The sequence below is a fragment of the Bos taurus genome, chromosome 13 (assembly GCF_002263795.3).
Source record: "Bos taurus isolate L1 Dominette 01449 registration number 42190680 breed Hereford chromosome 13, ARS-UCD2.0, whole genome shotgun sequence".
Taxonomy (NCBI): domain Eukaryota; kingdom Metazoa; phylum Chordata; class Mammalia; order Artiodactyla; family Bovidae; genus Bos; species Bos taurus.
The window spans coordinates 61,789,157-61,806,758 of NC_037340.1; the positions used below are offsets into that span (position 1 = coordinate 61,789,157).

General features: G+C 45.6%; 1 long non-coding RNA gene across 1 annotated transcript; it reads right to left on the reverse strand.

Annotated features, from left to right (window-relative positions):
* Window positions 1–12,070: 12,070 nt before the first annotated feature.
* LOC132346948 (uncharacterized) lies at window positions 12,071–17,564 on the reverse strand. Its single transcript, XR_009496975.1, has 2 exons — window positions 16,531–17,564; window positions 12,071–12,568 (listed from the first exon to the last, which is right to left on the reverse strand). It is a non-coding gene; the product is annotated as an uncharacterized lncRNA (long non-coding RNA).
* Window positions 17,565–17,602: the final 38 nt, after the last annotated feature.

Here is a 17,602-nt window from a genome sequence, read left to right on the forward strand (position 1 = left end):
AACAGCTAGGATTTCATGGGAAGGTATCTGCAGTCCTTTTCTACCCTCACTAGGGGGAAGCATGCAAAGCTACCGTAAAAAAGATTATAGTATAGGACTTTAAAAATAAGTATACCAACAAGAAATGGAAAGAACAGAGAGGACAGTGTTTATGTGATTAGACAAATGACCCTTAACTCTTCAGAAGATGCCCTCAAACTACATGTAACGTCCCTATAGTCCCCTTTCTTTCCCAAAAGAGTTAAAAATCATAGGTTAGCCTAGCCTACATAGTTAACTATTTTAGAATAAAATCAAAACTCATTAGCCAGAAAGCAAGGGTTCAAAGTGTGATCTGAAGAATTATGAGTGTGTTCTTGAAAGTGACAGAGCTCTAGGTGGGTCAGGGGCTAACCTATCAGGGGAGGTGCAGGGCAGGGTTGCTGGGCAACTTAGAAATTCCTGCTGACTCCCCAGGTTGTCTTCTCATCTTCTGGATTGTTTTAAGGAAAAAAAAAACAACCAAGGAACTACTCAAACCTTGTGTGACAGAGTAAGAAGTATATAGTTGGTCTTCGTCCCCCCAAAAACTTCTACAACCCCTGAAATTTCCTTAATGATAAGAGTAACTTCCGGTATTTCTAACAAGCCCCTTTCAGCCACACCAGAGCTTAGGCTAACAAAGTGACCTATGGATAGCTTCGGGGTGGAGGTTGGTTGCCAGGGGAACCGATCATGTGATTGATTAGTGTTGGAACTTTCAGCACCCCTCCTGACCTCCGGTAGGGGAGAGGAGCTGGAGATTGAGTTAATCACCAATAGTCAATGATTCAGTCATTCCGGCCTGCCTAATGGAACCCATCCATAAAAGCACCTGAATGATGGGGGTTTGGAGCGCTTCCAGGCTGGTAAACTCATGAAGGTGCCGGAAGGACGGCGTGCCCGAAGAGGGCCAGGAGGCTCCATGCCCTCCCCTGACCTGGCACTGTGCAGTTCTTCCATTTGGATGTTCCTGAGTTGCATCAGTAAAACAGTAATGGTAGTTAAAAGTGCGTTCCTGCGTTTCTGTGAGCCATTCATTCTAGTAATTATTTAACCTGAGGAAAGGATTGTGGAAACCCTCGGCAGTTACAGCTGGTCATAGGTCCAAGTGGCAACCTGGAACATTGGACTAGCCTCTGAAGCGGGGGGCAGTCTTGTGGGACCAAGTCCTTAAATACTAGGAGTTAGTGTCAGTATTGAAAATTGATTTGCAGGACACCCTTTTGGTGTCTGGAGAATCAGAGACATTGGGTGCAGGGAAAAAAAAAAAATCCATGCATTTCATTGTCAGAAGTACTGTGACTAAAAACAGTTGACCTTGGAAACTGTTTTGAACTTCACGCTGACAGTCTGTCTCAGGGTGCGTGATTTTGGCAGGTCCTCTTTCACTGGAGTTGCCATCGGATTGAAGTTTACCTTGAGGATCTGGTCTCCGAGGACCATGCGGTGGTCACATCTGCCAACAGGGTTGTCAGTGGCGTTTATCAAGGATGTAACCGTAGCTGTCACAGCTGCTCCTGTTTCATCCTCTGTTTCTATCAGCAGTCTGTGGTTAACCGTCCCCCGGTGCTTCAGTTAGGCGAGCTGACTGGGGATGGCTTTGGGGGTGGGGAACGGGCAGAAAGAGAGGTGGCTCACCCGCATGGCTAGGGACGGTGCCACCCACAGGAACTTGTGGAATGCTCGCGAGCGCCAGGTGTCTTGCTCTGCCCTGGAGACAGAGAGGAGTAACATGTACTCCAGCCCTTCTGAGGCGGGGAGAGAGAGAAACAGGATGAGAGAAACAAGTTTCAGAACAGTGATTCAGAGTGGTTAGGACCTTCTAGAAGGCCAGTCTCCTCCCCTCATGCCGCTCTCCCAGACCTCCTCTTGGTGCTCGGTAACACCAAGCGCTCACAGGCCATGACACCTTTGCGTGTGCTGTGCTCTGTTTCTGGTAATTTCTCCCCACTCCTGCTTGGTTCACTCATACTCATCTTTCAGATACTCATTTAATGCCATCTCTTCTAAGAAGCCTTCCCCAACCACTCATTCTGGTTTCCCCCCGTCTCAACCTGGCTGTGCAGTGTCTCTCACTGAAATGTGTTTCCTTCTAAGCCCTTTGCCCAACTTGCACTGTATTTGTTTGCCTTGGTCTCCCCCCACTAGACTGTAAGTTCCCTGAGGGCATGTTGTGTTGTCGTCTCCAGCTTGACACTCTGATGGATCAAGTGGTAGGGTCAGTGCTGACACCCGCAGCTCAGAGTGTTTTCTGTCAGAGGAAAGGGTGGTGGGACAGGAGGGGTGGAAAGACTTCACAGAGGAGGGACGCTCCTGCAGAACGGGCAGGGTAGCACCCCGCTCCGAGGAGGAGGGAAGGGCGTGGCAGACAAAGACAACAACATGGACAGCACAGGAAGGGTGTGCTGGAGTGAGGGAGCAGACTGCGGGAAGGGGCCAACTCCATGGCACAGCCTGAAGACAGAGGGCCGGCCCTTGGAGGCTTTTTTGGTGGGTGTTGTCTGTGTGTGAGGGGGTGACGCCCAGTCCTACCTACACTCCAGGCGTTTTCTCCTTAAGCCAGCCTCTTCTGCTCCTGTTTCTCCCCGAGATAACAGGAAGCAGTTTCACCAAGCGCTGCTTTAAGTGTGCCTGCTGTTCACACAGGTTTTCTGGGCTCAGTCGGCAAACTCCGTTCTGCAAGGAGCTTTCCCTGGCACAGCTCAGAACCCAAGGAATTTCAAGGGTTGACTGTGACTCAGTTCCCTTGGAAATGGGGCTGAGGCATTTTTCAAAGCAGTAGAATGGAAGATGGTGCCTTTGCTACGTTTAGGAACAGAAATTAAACTTCTGCCATTGGTTTTCAAATTTGTCTTCTTTGGCCAGTGACCAAAAGATTTACCAAATGCTGTTCAACACTCTATGCCAGATGTCAAGGGCTACATATGACTCAGGGCCCTGCCCTTCTGGAGCTCCCAGTCTGGTAGGGAATTATCATCCCACACAAATGCATACATTTCAAAGTGATCAGTGGTTCAGACACAGCACTCACGGGGTTGTAGACTTTTCAGTGCGCAGTGTGTTAAACGTGGTGATGAGTCGTCTTGCTTGATCTGGGGCAGTGAGAGGAGCCAGCACTTTGGTGTCAGATCCTTTCTCATTTTTTGAGTGTCTACTATGTGGGGGCAATTTTCTAGTCGCAGGGACCCAGGATGAAGCTCCTGCTCCCAGGGATGGCCCCGCAGGACAAGGCAGGGCAGGAGTGAGAGAGAGACGAGCAGGGGTTGGTGGCTGGCTCAGGCTGGGAGGCCAGCCAGGGCTTCTGTGCAGCATGTTTTCCATTTGAGCAGAGCCCCGAATGAAACTGGGGAACAAGCATGGGTTTCCGGCACCAGGACCAAGAGTATTCCAGGTAAGAGGAACCAAGGTGCAGAGGCCTGGAGGCTGGGGTGTGTTTGAGGACAAGTGTGGCTGGCAGGCAGGGACAGGTGGTGGGGGTGGGGGTGGGGGGGCAATGCTGAATTGTAAATGAATTTTATTTTTAGATCACTGGAGGCTTTTAAGCAAAAGAGGGAAATCTGACAGGAATGCTTTAATAGGATCCCTCTGGCTGCTCTGTGGAGAACAGAGGAGCGAGAGCAAGGGGAGAGGAAAGAGACTGCGTAGAAGGGGTGCGGTGGTTTGGAGAAGAGGGGGTGGCTTGGACCAGGCAGTGGGAGCCAGTGGGGAGAAGTGGGAACACGCCTTAGGATACATGCTGATTGCTGATAATTGTATGTGAGAAGTGAGAGACAAAGAAGAGGCAACAGTGGTTCCAAAGTTTTCCAAAGTTTTTGATCTGAAGCCGGTGGAAATTCCACCCCTGCCACTTCCTTCCATGCTCCCCCACTTTAAAATAAAAGGCGATATTAAGATATAATCCCCCTACCGTGCATTTTACCCATTAAAGTGCATATAATTCATTGGTTTTTAGTATATTCACAGTTGTGTAATCATCAACCCCTATCAATTTTAAAACATTTTCATCACCCCCAAAATACCCATTAACTGCCACTCCCCGTTTCCTCCCCACCACACAAGCCGTAGGCAACCACTAATTGACTCTGTCTCATCTGTCCGGTGCTCAGAGCTCCAGTTTCCTCCTCTGTAACTTCACAGGGTGATTGTGAGGTTGAAAAGACAGCATGAAGAGAAACAGGACAGCATGCCTAATAGTTACCAGGCAGAGTGGCCTTGGCCTTCATAAGTGCTCTGGAAGTCCCAGCTCTCCCCCACTGCTCGCCATCTTGCTGAGGCATCGTGGCCAGGGGTGAAAAGCATGGGCGCTGGGCCCAGACTGCTGGATTCTGAATTCTGAACCCACCACTGACAGGTTGTATGATTATTGCAAAGGTTTTTAACCTCCCTGGGGCTTCAGATTCCTCAACTGCCATAAAGGCATCATAGCAAGTACTTCCTAAGTTGCTCGGAGTCAAACCACGCGAAGCACTGGGAAGAGCGCCTGGTGTGTAGCAGCAAGCGCTCAGGGAGGGGTCAGTGTTGCGAGGCTGTTATCATTATTAAGTGAGGAGCAGGCAGGTGGCAGCTCCCAACATTGAGGCCAACTGGACATTTCTGAGTCCAGGCAGTTGCAGTGGTAATGGAGAGAGACCATAGATTTATTTTTAGTCTTGTCCTCATGTGGGATGGATCTCTACTTTTGGAAAAGTCACTTGTCCCCTCTGAGCCTCAGGTTGCCCATCTGTAAAATGGGGGCGAAAGATCTTACCTCGTGGGTCTCTGTGGAGGATTCAGTAACCTGTTCAGTACTAAGCACTGTTTTGAACACAACAGGGGAAAAAAGCATGCTTCCCTAGACCTTGTGTGGAGCTAGTAGAGAGAGACAGCAAGTAAATATTAATCATACAGACAATAGTAATCATAATACATTAAAAATACATGAATAAGAAAGCAGAGATGTAACGCACCTGGCGCCGGGCATGAGGCAAGCCTTCTGTCCACGGAAGCCGTTGTCATTATTATAGGAAAGCACTTTGAAACCGTGGACAGCGCTGTATAGAGGTGGTTCTCCAGGTGACTGCAAGCATGTTGCCTTCATCCAAGCCTACCCTCATCTCTGCTCAATTAAATTTCGCTCAGCCTCCAAGGCCCCTTTCGAGTTGCCTGGTTGAAATGTCTCTCATGGCAGAGTGTTCTTTATCCCTCCCTTCAGCTGGCATTAACTGAATGCCACTTTGGGCCAGTCCCGATGCTCAGGCTTTTGCGATGAAAACCCTGGGAGAGGTGTGGGCAGCAGCGTGGAAGGAAAGGCCCACGGCACTCTGTGCTACACCGTGTTGAAGCCTGGCGCCTTGGTTTTCGTCCGCCAGGGGAGAGCCCAAGGCTTCTGAACTCAGTGATCAGATTAGCAGATAAATTCAGACTTCTCAACATTCTTGTTTAAATACTTCATTGTAAAAGTAAACACCTGCATTATGGTCAAATGCATAATCTCTATTTAAGCACCAAGTGTGAAAGTGTTAGTTGCTAAATCGTGTCCCAGTCTTTGTGATCCCTGTAACCCACTAGGTTCCTCTGTCCATGGGATTCTCCAGGCAAGAATACTGGAGTGGGTAGCTATTCCCTTCTCCAGGGGATCTTCCTGACCTGGGGATCAAAGGGTCTCCTGAATTGCAGGCATATTCTTTACCATCTGAGCCACCAGTGAAGCCCCATTTAGGCATGATGATCTAACCAAAGAGCTACAAGATAGAGATGTAAGGACCTGTGGAGGAGCAAAGACTTCAGGGCAAAAGATTTCTCAAGGTGTAGACAGTATTTATTCTACCAGATAAGCAGGAAATGTGGCAAACTGGAACAGAGAAGTTTTGGAGCTGGGCTTCCCAGGCAACGCAGGGATAAAGAATCTACCGGCCAATGTAGGAAATGCAAGAGATGTGGGTTTGAACCCTGTGACAGGAAGATCCCCTGGAGCAGGAAATGGCAACCCACTCCATTATTCTTGCCTGGAAAATTCCATGGACAGGCCATTTCCTTCTCCAGGGCATCTTTCTGACCCAGGAACCAAACCCCAGTCTCCTGCATTGCAGGCAGATTCAAGAGTCGTATATAATTAAAATATTAATAACTATTAATTATTAGTAACAGTATAGCATTATGGAAAGAGCTCTTGTGTCAGCCAAGCTCTTGTGTCAACGCAAGAGACTTGTGTTCAGATTCTGACATTCCCATTTCAAGTTGCTTAAACTTTCTGAGCACTGGATTGTCTCCCTTTTCTGTAAAATGAATAATACCTTCCTTGTAGGATTGACATAAATGTGATAATAAGTTCCTAGGTTGTATAATAAGTGCTAAGTGCCATTTTAAAATCAAAATACAGAAAGCTTTATTGAATATTCTGATTATAAAAATCATATATTCTGATGATAAAACATTGAAACAATACAAAAACATTTAAGAAAATACTTACATATCACTGGAAATTCCATTTCCTATAGCTGATGGCGAATTTTTTAGGTATCTCTTTATGCAAACTCTTAGTTTGACCTTTATAATATACATGGGTCCACAGTACACACCTGTCCTATTTTCACTCAATAATATGTTGTACACATATGTTCAGTTGGTAAATATAGATTTCTATTTTCATTTTTAATCGCTTCCTAGTAATCTATTGTGTGAATCACCAGAATTTATTTAATACTATAGATGATCATCGGAGAAGGCAATGGCACCCCACTCCAGTACTCTTGCCTGGAAAATCCCATGGACGGAGGAGCCTGGAAGGCTGCAGTCCATGGGGTTGCTAAGAGTCGGACACGACTGAGCGACTTCACTTTCACTTTTCACTTTCATGCATTGGAGAAGGAAATGGCAACCCACTCCAGTGTTCTTGCCTGGAGAATCCCAGGGACGGGGGAGCCTGGTGGGCTTCTGTCTATGGGGTCGCACAGAGTCGGACACGACTGAAGTGACTTAGCAGTAGCAGCATAGATGATTATTGAAGTAATTTCCGGATTATTTTCTGTTTTATATAACACTGTATTTTTTTTTTTTGGCTGCACCATGCAGCACATGGGATCTTAGTTCTCCAACCAGGGATCAAACCCTACAGTAGAAGCAAGGAGTCCGAAGCACTGGACTGCCAGGGAAGTCCTGATACAATACTGTGGTAAGCAACCTCATACGTAGATGGTTGTTCACTTGTTTAATGTCCTTCCTGGGATAAATCACTGTAAATGAATGACTAGCCAAGAATTTTCCCATTATAATTTTGTTCCATTTTGGTAAACTGCCTCCCAAAGTAGACTATATGAATTTGTGCTTCCACCAGCATAAATTGTGCCCACTTCCATACAGCCTTGTTAACACTAGGTTCTGCCAATCTTTTTGATTTTTGCCAGTCTGACCTGTTGAAAAACGGTGTCTCAATTTTGTTTCTATCTGTGGTTACTAATGAAGTGGAATATATTTTCAAGTATTCATTTCCATTTGTGATTCTCCTTTTGTTAATTGCCTGTTTAGGCCATTGTTATTTGACGATTTTTCTATTCAGGTGTTTCCTATTGAGTTTTTAAGAACTCTTTGTCATGAATATGACAGATATTTTCCTCCACTGCATTGGTTGTCTTTAACCTTGTCTGTGGTGTATTATTGCTGAATACAAATTTTTAATATTATGAAGTCAAATCTTTTTTTTTTTTAAGTCAAATCTTGACTTGATTTTACTTGATGGATTAAAAAAAAAAGTTTTAAACATGTTGAGAAATACTTCCATTTCCAGATTATAAAAATAGTCACTTGTTTATTTCTACCCAAAAAAGAAATAAATTTCATTGTTTACATACACCTCTTTGATCTAGGAGGTGAAATTTAGATTTAAGGAGAGAGATGGAGCTCCAACTTAATTTTTCTCCAAATGGCTACCCAAACGTCCTGTTCTGTTTATTGACTTCCATCTTTTCTCCACCAATATGACATGTTACTTTTACTGTGCACTGCAATTCCTTATACATTTGGCTCTATTCCTATACTCTGTTCAGTTTAATGGGTCTGTCAATTCATTTTTCAAAATGGCACTGTTTTAGTTGGTGTCGTAGTAGTAGTGAAAGTCACTCAGTCATGTCTGACTCTTGCGACCCCATGGACTGTAGCCCGCAAGGTTCCTCTGTCCATGGGATTCTCAAGAATACTGGAGTGGGTTGCCATTTCCTTCTCTAGTTGGTGTAGGTACATTTTAATATTTGGTAGAACAAGTCCCAACTCATCCTCAAACCTTTCTTGGCAATAGGGCAGTGGAGTGGGGTGGTAAAATTCACGGAGTTTGTGTTCATTCAGCCAGCCTGAGCTTTATAATTTACTCATTTATTTATTTATGGCTGAGCTGGGTCTTTGTTGCTGCACGTGCTTTTCTCTAGTTGTGGCGAGCAGGGGCTACTCTCCAGTTGCAGTATGTGGGCTTCTCCTTGCAGTGGCTTCTTTTGTTGCAGAGCACAGGCTCTAGGGTGCTCGGGCTTCAGTGGTTTCAGCACGTGGGCTCAGTAATTGAGGCTCCCAGGCTCTAGCACACAGGCTCAGTAGTTGTGGCGCACCATCACGTGGGATCTTCTAGGGAACAGGGATTGAACCTGTGTCTCCTGCATTGGCAGGTGGATTCTTTACCACTGAGCCACCAGGGACAACCCAGCCAGAGCTTTAATCCCAGGTCAATCACCCACAAGCTGTGTAATCTCAGGCAATTTTTTTTTTTCTCTCTGAAACTCTGCTTCTTCATCTGTCCAAAGTTAATTCTAACAGTATCTACTGTGTTTTTGTGAGGATAAGATGAAATGATGCATAGCAAGTCTGGCACATGGTAAATGGTCAGTAAATGTTCAGTCTTTTTGTTATGAAAAAGATGCATCTGTTTTTCTAGTTGAATTTTAGGATCACTTTAACAATAAAATCTTCCCGGGATCTTGATTGGGATGACATTTACTTGATATGCTAATTTTCAGATAACGAATGTCGACATGTTATAGCGTTTTCCAGTCCGAGGCAAGTTGTGCTCTTTATGGGTACGAGACTTTATGCTCCTTGGAAGAGTTTATAGTTTTCTTCATATAAGAGGTGCGATTTTATGTTAACTTTATTTCCAGGTGATATAAGTTTTGTTGTCATTTTGGTGAACGTGAATTCTTTAGTACATAAGAAAGTTATTCCCTTTTTAAATTGAGAGGTAATTGACATATAACATCTCTCACCATATGAGGGTCTAGTTAACATCTCTCACTATATGATTCATCTTTTTTCTTGTGATGAGAACTTTTAAGACCTATTCTCTTCGCAACTTCCAAATATACAATACAGTATTATTAACTATTGTCGCCATGCTGTGCCTTATATCCCCAGGACTTACTTTATTGGAACTTTGTACTTTTTGATCACTTTTACCCATTTTGTCTACCCTGCCTCTGGCAACCACTGGTCTGTTTTCTATATCTGGTCATTCATTTTTAAATGTTTATGTTGCACCCAAAGTAGCTATAATTGTTGTGGGGGATAATTTCTCCCTGCACAGTATCAGCTTTGAGACATTCCCTTCTCTCAGCTCTGGGAGCACCCCAGGTTTCCATCCCTTGGTTTTCTGTCACTTGAAATCCATCTCTCTGATGCAGAAACTGTGTCTAATTGGGCTGTTAGTCCCCAGGGCTCAGCACAGGGCTTGTATCAGTACAGACTTACCAATGCCACTTAAAGAAGGTGCCCCATGCTGTATTACTCTTTTCTGGAATAGAAGAGCCTCTCTTCTAGGACACAGGGCAGGGCAGCAAATAGTCCGGCAGTCCCTGACCTCATCTGGCTGACAGTCTAATTTGGGAGCAGACATTGAGGAAGTCATCATTAGGGTCAAGAGTGAATTACATTAAATATTTTTCCTCATTACATTTTGAAGGGAGTTTTGGGTGCTATGGGAATGTAAAGGACTTAGTTGAGTACAGAGCAGCAGGAAAAGCCTTGCTGAAGAAATATTCCAGGAGCAGCCCAGGACGACTCTGCACCCAACATGTTCCCTCTCCAGGGCAGACTAGTGTTAGCACCCAGGCCTCCTTGAATAAATCCATTCAGCAAAGAGCATCTGCTCTGTGTCAGGTCCTATGCTGTTGGGTCTGGGGCCACAGGGTTGGGTAAGAGCCAGTATCTGAGCTCTAATCAGAGCTCTGTTGATTCTTGGGAGTTACAGGAGACAATTAGAACTCCTCAGCATGGGCATCTATCTCCTGTCTCTCCCTCCTGCCCCCTACTGGGTCCCAGCCCACCTCTTTGACCTCGTCTTCTCCTGCCCCACTGAACTGCTAGGCCCCCTCGCCAACTGAACACACTTGCACTTTCACACATGTGGAGGCTGCCATCCCCTGCGCCCATCATATTCACTGTCACTTCTACAAAGAATTCCCTTGAGCCTCTCCTTTTTTCTCTCGGCATTCAAGAACCAGAGTATCACCACCTCTGTGAAGTCTGCCCTCCCAGAGTTTGTTACTGAATCCTTTTCCAAAATTGATGGTCGTGTATAGTTATGTTTCCATGTGTATGATCCCATCAGACCAGGGGGCCCTCAGAGTCAGTGACCTTGACTCTTGTCTCTCTGGTGGGAACTAATATACAATGGATCACTTAGGAACTGCAATTAAAATGGGGTCAGAGAAAGGCAACTTCTATAAATAAAAGGGCAGAGTACAGAAAGAAGAGAAGGGGTGGGGTTAGTTAGCTTAGAGCAGTGGTTCTGAACCTAGGGCTCTGAGAGCAGAGGAGCAAGCTGGCAGAGTGTGAGCCATGTGCAAAGCTGGGCTGTGCTCAGTCGCTCAGTCATGTCGGACTCTGCGACCCCATGAACTGTAGCCCGCCAGGCTCCTCTGTCCATGGAATTTTCCAGGCAAGAATAATGGAGTGGGTTGCCATTTCCTTCTCCAGGGAAAGCTGGGTTACTTGGGTTTCAATCCTGGCTCTGGCATGTTAGCAGCTCCAGAGGTGGGACAAGTGTTTTATTTCTCTGAGCCTTCAGGGAAAGGTGAATACTGTGATTAGTATCACCATGTTGGCTTCAGAGGGTCTGGACACATGTTAAAATTCTATAAAGAATTTTGTTTAAAAAAAGAATTTTGTTTAAATAGGTATAAGTTTTTCTGGAAGGATGGTTCCTTGATTTTTAAATTTCACAAAATGTACAAGCTAAGCAGGAGGAAGGCATTTTCTGAGTTGTCTATTGCTATGTATTGCTGTGTATCAGATGACCTCAGAATTTAGGGAGTTAAGACAATGAACATTATCTGACCAAAACAATGTACATTATCTGACTGTTTCTGTGGGTCAGGAATCCAGGAGAAGCTTGTTTGGGTTATCCTGGCTGTGGATCTTTTATGAGATTGATCTCTCGAGATGTTAGTCAGGGCTGAAGTCATTTGAAAGCTTGTCTGGGGCTACCTGCGGTGTAGACGTCACCTCTCCGTATGGCTGCCTGAGTGTCCTCATGACACGGTGCCTGGCCTCCCCTAGAGCTTATGATCTGAGCGAACAAGGCAGAAGCTGCAGTGTCTTTTATGACCGAACCCCAGAAGCCACACACGGCCGTTTCCAAAGCACCCAGTTGGTTTCACAGTTCAGCCCTATTCAGAATAGGAGGGACTAAAACAGATGTGAATGTCAGGGCTGGGAATCACTGGGGGCCATTTTGGAGGCTGGCTACCACAGTGCCTTAGAAGGAATTTGGAATGAGGAGCTGTCGGTTTAAATCTTGACTCCACTGACAACTGTGTGATCTTGGGAAAGTTCCTTCACTTTACTGGCCCTGCCAGTTTTCTCACTCAGCTCACATGGTAATTGTGCTACTCAAGAGTTAAGGCCTGTGAAAGCCATTTATCCAAGCCCTGGACTTCACATTCGATTATTAGCAATCAATAAAGAGGAGGAGGAAGAAAAGCCATTTGGTGCAGTGTGTAAGTTAATGTTTTCAGTACAAAATAATAGCAAATGAAGAACTAACCAGCTCATCTACCAGTCTCAACAAATTAGCACCACTCTGACAATTTTGGTGTCAAAATGCACTTTAAAGTTTATTTTCCTTTTTCACAGAGGAAAGAATGGAGGAAATGGCTTAAATTAAGATGAAAAAGATTTATGGTAGATATGGGTACAACTCTCTGGCATTAAAGAGACTGAAAACTGGGATGGGTTCCTTCGTGGGGTCCTGAAATCTCCACCTGAAAATTTTAAAGAATTAGGCAGTATGCTGTTCTTATCTACAATTTTGGTAAAAAATCACTCAGGTCATCCTTTGAAGCCATTTTAGGAGGGGATCCCAAAGATCTTTTAAAGCAAAGTAATGGTGGTTTAGCTGCTCAATTGTGTCAGACTCTTATGACCACGCGGACTGTAACCCACCAGGCTCCTCTGTCTACAGGATTTTCCAGGCAAGGATACTGGACTGGGTTGCCATTTTCCTTCTTCAGGGGATCTTCCCGACTCAGGGATCGAACCCAGGTCTCTTGCATTGCAGGTGAATTCTTTACCAACTGAGCCATCAGGAAAGTCCCTAAAGTAAAATGGAAAGATGTATTATTGGGAGTTCCCTGTCAGTTCACTGGTTAGGACTCTGTGTTTCCACTGCAGGGGCCTGGGTCCAATCCCTGGTCAGGAAACCGAGATCCCAAATCCTATAAGTTGCACAGCTCGGCCAAAAAAAAAAAAAAGGTGTTCTTACATTGTTAAGCATGAAAAACTTTACTTTTTCTTCATACTCAAATGAGTATGAGTACCACATACTCATTCTAGAAGATTTGGAAACTACAGACAACTGTAAGGAAGTGAAAAACATGAGATCTGCCACCTTAATCTAAATGCTCTGTTTTGTGGTTTAGATGAGAAATAGTTTTTTTCGGGAGTTCCCCTGGTGGTCTAGTGATTAAGACTCTGCCTTCCAATGCAGGCCGCAGTTTCAATCCCTAGATGGGGAACTAAGATCCCAAATGCCTCAGAGCAACTGAGCCCAGGCACTCTGGAGCCCAAGTTTGGCAAATAGAGAGCCTGCCAGCAGCAATAAAGATCCCACATGCTGCAACTAAGACTCAACACAGCCAAATACATTAAAAAAATTTTTTTTCAAGTAAAAAAAATGTAATACTTTGTAAAACCCACTCTCCCTCCAGTTGAATGTAGTCTTACAAACCAGAAGTAACCAATATTAACAATTGGGATTTAAACACCTTTTTCAGCTTCATGGGAGACTGAAAAACAGGAATGGATTTAAATGATGGTGAAAGGCAGGTAAGCTGAATTGGTGTGGTGATGAAGTCCCCATCTCTAAGCATCTTTACAGCTTGCATAGATATGTTTGGGTGAATCCTGCCTGTTTACCAGTTTGCTTGGGCAGATTCCAAATACTGTACAGGGCTCATAAATAGTACTTAGGGATTTTGTCCAATACAGTAATTATTGAGTAAGGTCATTAATTCCACAGATTAAGTGCCTACCACATGCCAAGACTGTGCCAGGTGTTGAAAGTGTGATGATGAACCCAAGAAGATGCTAACAAGAGCAGAGACACTAAACCAAAAATCATACAAAGAAATGAACTGGCTGGGGGGAAACCAGGAGAGGTGCACGTTTGTGAATCATCTGCTGTGTTGGAAGTTTAGCCAGTGTTACCTCCCTGGGACTTGAAGGAGATAATATGACCTCTCTGAACTTGATTTGAAAATGGGGATAGAATCACTAGGAGAGAACATGTGTCAGTGTGGCAAACTCTGTTCCAGGGCTTGGTTCACTGAAGTATAAAAATGAGGCACTTTTTACACTTCTGACTCAAACCTTCTTGATGGCCTTTAGTGAGTCTGCTGTGTTCCAGTGAGTCCGTTGTGATCTCTCTACAAAGATCCCACTTAATCCCAATTCTACCCATTTGAGTTTATGTACCCCATTATCCAAATGATGACTCTTGGGTCATTGAGAGGTTTCACAGCTTGACCAAGACCACACAGCTGTGGAGAATGACTACAAGAAGATTCAAACCCAGGCCTGCCAAAATCCAAAGTCAGTGGCAATGCATTATCTCTTAGTGAGGTTCCTAGGGTATATGTGTCCTCTTGAGAATGCTTAGGTTTGCTGGTGGTATGTTTGCTATTCGGATTCCTGAATGTGTGCTTCGCTCATAACTGTGCAGTTTGAAAACACTGACTCATCCCCAAACAGGGCAGGGCTGAATATCAGACCTGTTTATCTTATACTGCCCTGTGGCACCTGTGTTGACTTCAAAGAAACTTTGTAATAAAAGTACTGTGATAAAACAGAAAAACATCCCCCCCCCCCAAAAAAAATATATAGGCTTGTTTTTGGTGTTTCTGACAATAGAATATACTCATGAGTCTCATTAACTTTAAAAAAAATGACAGCTACTTAAGGTTTAATGACTAAAGCCAATTCTCTAACACACGTCTTGCAGTCCTCTGAACATACTCCTTTCACATTTAACTATGATGTTGTCATTAGTTTCTGTTTGATTCTGCAAGGGCAGAGACCTTGAAACATTCACATCTGGATTCCCCTGTGGCTTGACTCAACTGAGCCAGGAAAAAAATTAGGTATCTCCACAGTCCCTGCATTAGCTTTCTAAAAAGCTACTAGGTTTAGTGGTTTAAAACAACATTCTGTCTTACACTTTCTATGGGTCACAAGTCTGGACTGTGTGGGTCAGCTGGTTCTCTGATCTGGCTAAAATCAGCCTGTTAGCAGGACTGGACTTCTCTCTGCAGGATGAGAGATGGGAGGTGGGGAAAACATGTTTCCAGGCTCATTCAGGTTATGAAATCTCAGTCCCCCACGACTGTTGAACTGAGGTCCCATTACTTGTGGACAGAGCTTTGTTCTCTGCTTCTAAAGGCTTCTGACATTCCCTGGCTCATGACCCCTTCAGCAACAGTGGGTTGACTTCCTCTCAAGCTTCCAATCTGATTCTTTTCTGCCATTTCTCTCCAAGGCATCTGTTTTGCCTACAAGGGTCCATGTGATTACACTGGGTTCACCAATATAATCCAGGATAATCTCCCTATTTTACGGTCCTTAATTCCATCCGCAATGTCCTGTTTACCATGGAATATAACATATTCACAGGTTCCAGGGACTGAGCATAGTTTTTCTTTTTTTCGGCAGGCAGGCAACAAGAGCATTATTCTGCCAACCACAGTGCCTATACTAAACATGTACATTTTAGAATAAATCTTCTCTAGTGGCTCCCTCGGAGAAGGCAATGGCACCCCACTCCAGTACTCTTGCCTGGAAAATCCCATGGACGGAGGAGCATGGTGGGCTGCAGTCCATGGGGTCCTGAGGGTCAGGCACGACTGAGTGATTTCACTTTCACTTTCATGCATTGGAGAAGGAAATGGCAACCCACTCCAGTGTTCTTGCCTGGAGAATCCCAGGGACAGCAGAGCCTGGTGGGCTGCCATCTTTGGGGTTGCACAGAGTCGGACACGACTGAAGCGACTTAGCAGCAGCAGCAGCAGCAGCAGCGACTCCCTGGAGATCAGGGGCGCAGGGGTGGTAGTGGGATGAAGCTACTCAAGAAAAGATTTTAAACACGCCAAATGACCTGTCAAAGGTTATACATTAAACCACTACCACCACCATCACCCTTTTGTGAAAAGTTGGGTCAAACACTTTTTTTCATCATGGAAGTGGGGTTCTTCTTTCCCCCCATTGGGGTGAAGTTAGAAGGGGACAGAAGATTAGAAAACACGCTTAGGAATTCCCTGGCAGTCTAGTGATTAGGACTCTGTGCTTCCACTTCAAGGTGCACAGGTTCCATAGTCAGGGAACTAAGATCCCACATGCCATGTGGTGCAGCCAAAACACCCCCAACAAAACCATGCCTTATTTTACCTTGCAGGATTTTGTTTGCTGCTGCTGCTGCTAAGTTGCTTCAGTCGTGTCCGACTCTGTGCGACCCCATAGACGGAAGCCCACCAGGCTCCCCCGTCCCTGGGATTCTCCAGGCAAGAACACTGGAGTGGGTTGCCATTTCCTTCTCCAATGCATGAAAGTGAAAAGTGAAAGTGAAGTCGCTCAGTCGTGTCCGACTGGACCTGAAAGCCTCCTGTGTGATGAGAATTTGAAGGAGGAGCACTGAACTCCATCGTGTTCCACGTGGGCAGCACCCTGTTTATCTTCCCTCATCACTGGCTCTCCCATGTGCTAACACCAGGGAGTGGAAGGTGTGCTTCCTCACTTCGAGAATCCTTTCAAATGTGACCAGTGACACCTCCTCTCTAATTTTAAAGAATTGGTCATTATCCAGTTTAGGACTGATTTTAGTGACGTTTCTGGACAGTTGACTGATTCAATAAATAGGCACAGAGAACCTATGTGTTGGGTACTCTGAACCTCATTTCATTTCATGCTTCTGCAACCAAAGCTTGGAGAGGGTAAGTATGTTGCTCATTGTCTCTTAGCCTGTACCAATTATTAAACACTCTGTGCCAGGAGCCAAATTATACGTACCTAAGATAGCTGGATGGCATCACTGACTCGATGGACTTGAGTCTGGGTGAACTCCGGGAGTTGGTGATGGACAGGGAGGCCTGGCGTGCTGTGATTCATGGGGTCGCAGAGTCGGACACGACTGAGCGACTGAACTGAACTGAACTGAATGTCAGGGTTCCCCCTGCACGCCCTCTTCCAACCTGCCAGGTGTTTTGCGCTGATTCTCATCTCAAAAATACTGTGATAGCCACGGAATGGTTCAGCCAGGATTCGGCTCAAGGTTCTTTTGACTCCATGTTCTGTGTTCCCTCTGGGATAGTGCTTCTAAAAAGGTCTCAGGTGCATTCTGGTAAGTATGGCCCCAAAGTCCAAGTTCTTTACACTACCAGTAATCTTATCATCAAGTTCACCAGGTGGTAAGAATGCTGTAGGCTGCGGGTGCAGCTTCTGCAAACGTAGAGCGGCATGAAAGCACAGGAGGAAATGGGGAACTGTTTAAGTCCATCAATCGTGCAATAACCGTTTTACTGGTATAAGTCTTCTGTCTCATTATTATGCGGCGGTGAGTCATTTAGGGGAGGACCAAAAGGGAAAGTCCTGTGTCTAGTCACCTACAAGAAGTGTCAGTGAGAACAGCTTAGGCGGAGAGGGGGAAAAGTGGGCGCTGGGAGTCGAGCTACCAGTTCTCTATTCCCACCCTTAGCCGCGCGTCGGCCCGAAGACGAGACGCGCCGAAGGGGTTAAACATAGCTCGGGGTAGGAGGGCAGCCGGCCACCGCCCCTTCCCAGCATCACCTCCCACAATGCCTCGGGCCCCCAACCAGTTCCCGCACCTCGCGAGACTCGCCCAGCCCCTTCCCCGAACGACTGCCCGTCCCCCATTCCCTACCGAGCTCTGCGCGGGGAGGAGGAAAGGAGGGGAGGGCGGAAAAGACGGGACGCGGGGCACGTCGGGAAGTGTGGTCCAAGAGTTTCCTGCAGCCATATTCTTCCGGAGCGGGGGAGGCCAGAGAGGCAGCCGGGACTACGACTCCCAGCCGCCCTTTCGGTTTGTTTTTGTTCAAAAAAAAAAAAAAAAAACCCCACACTC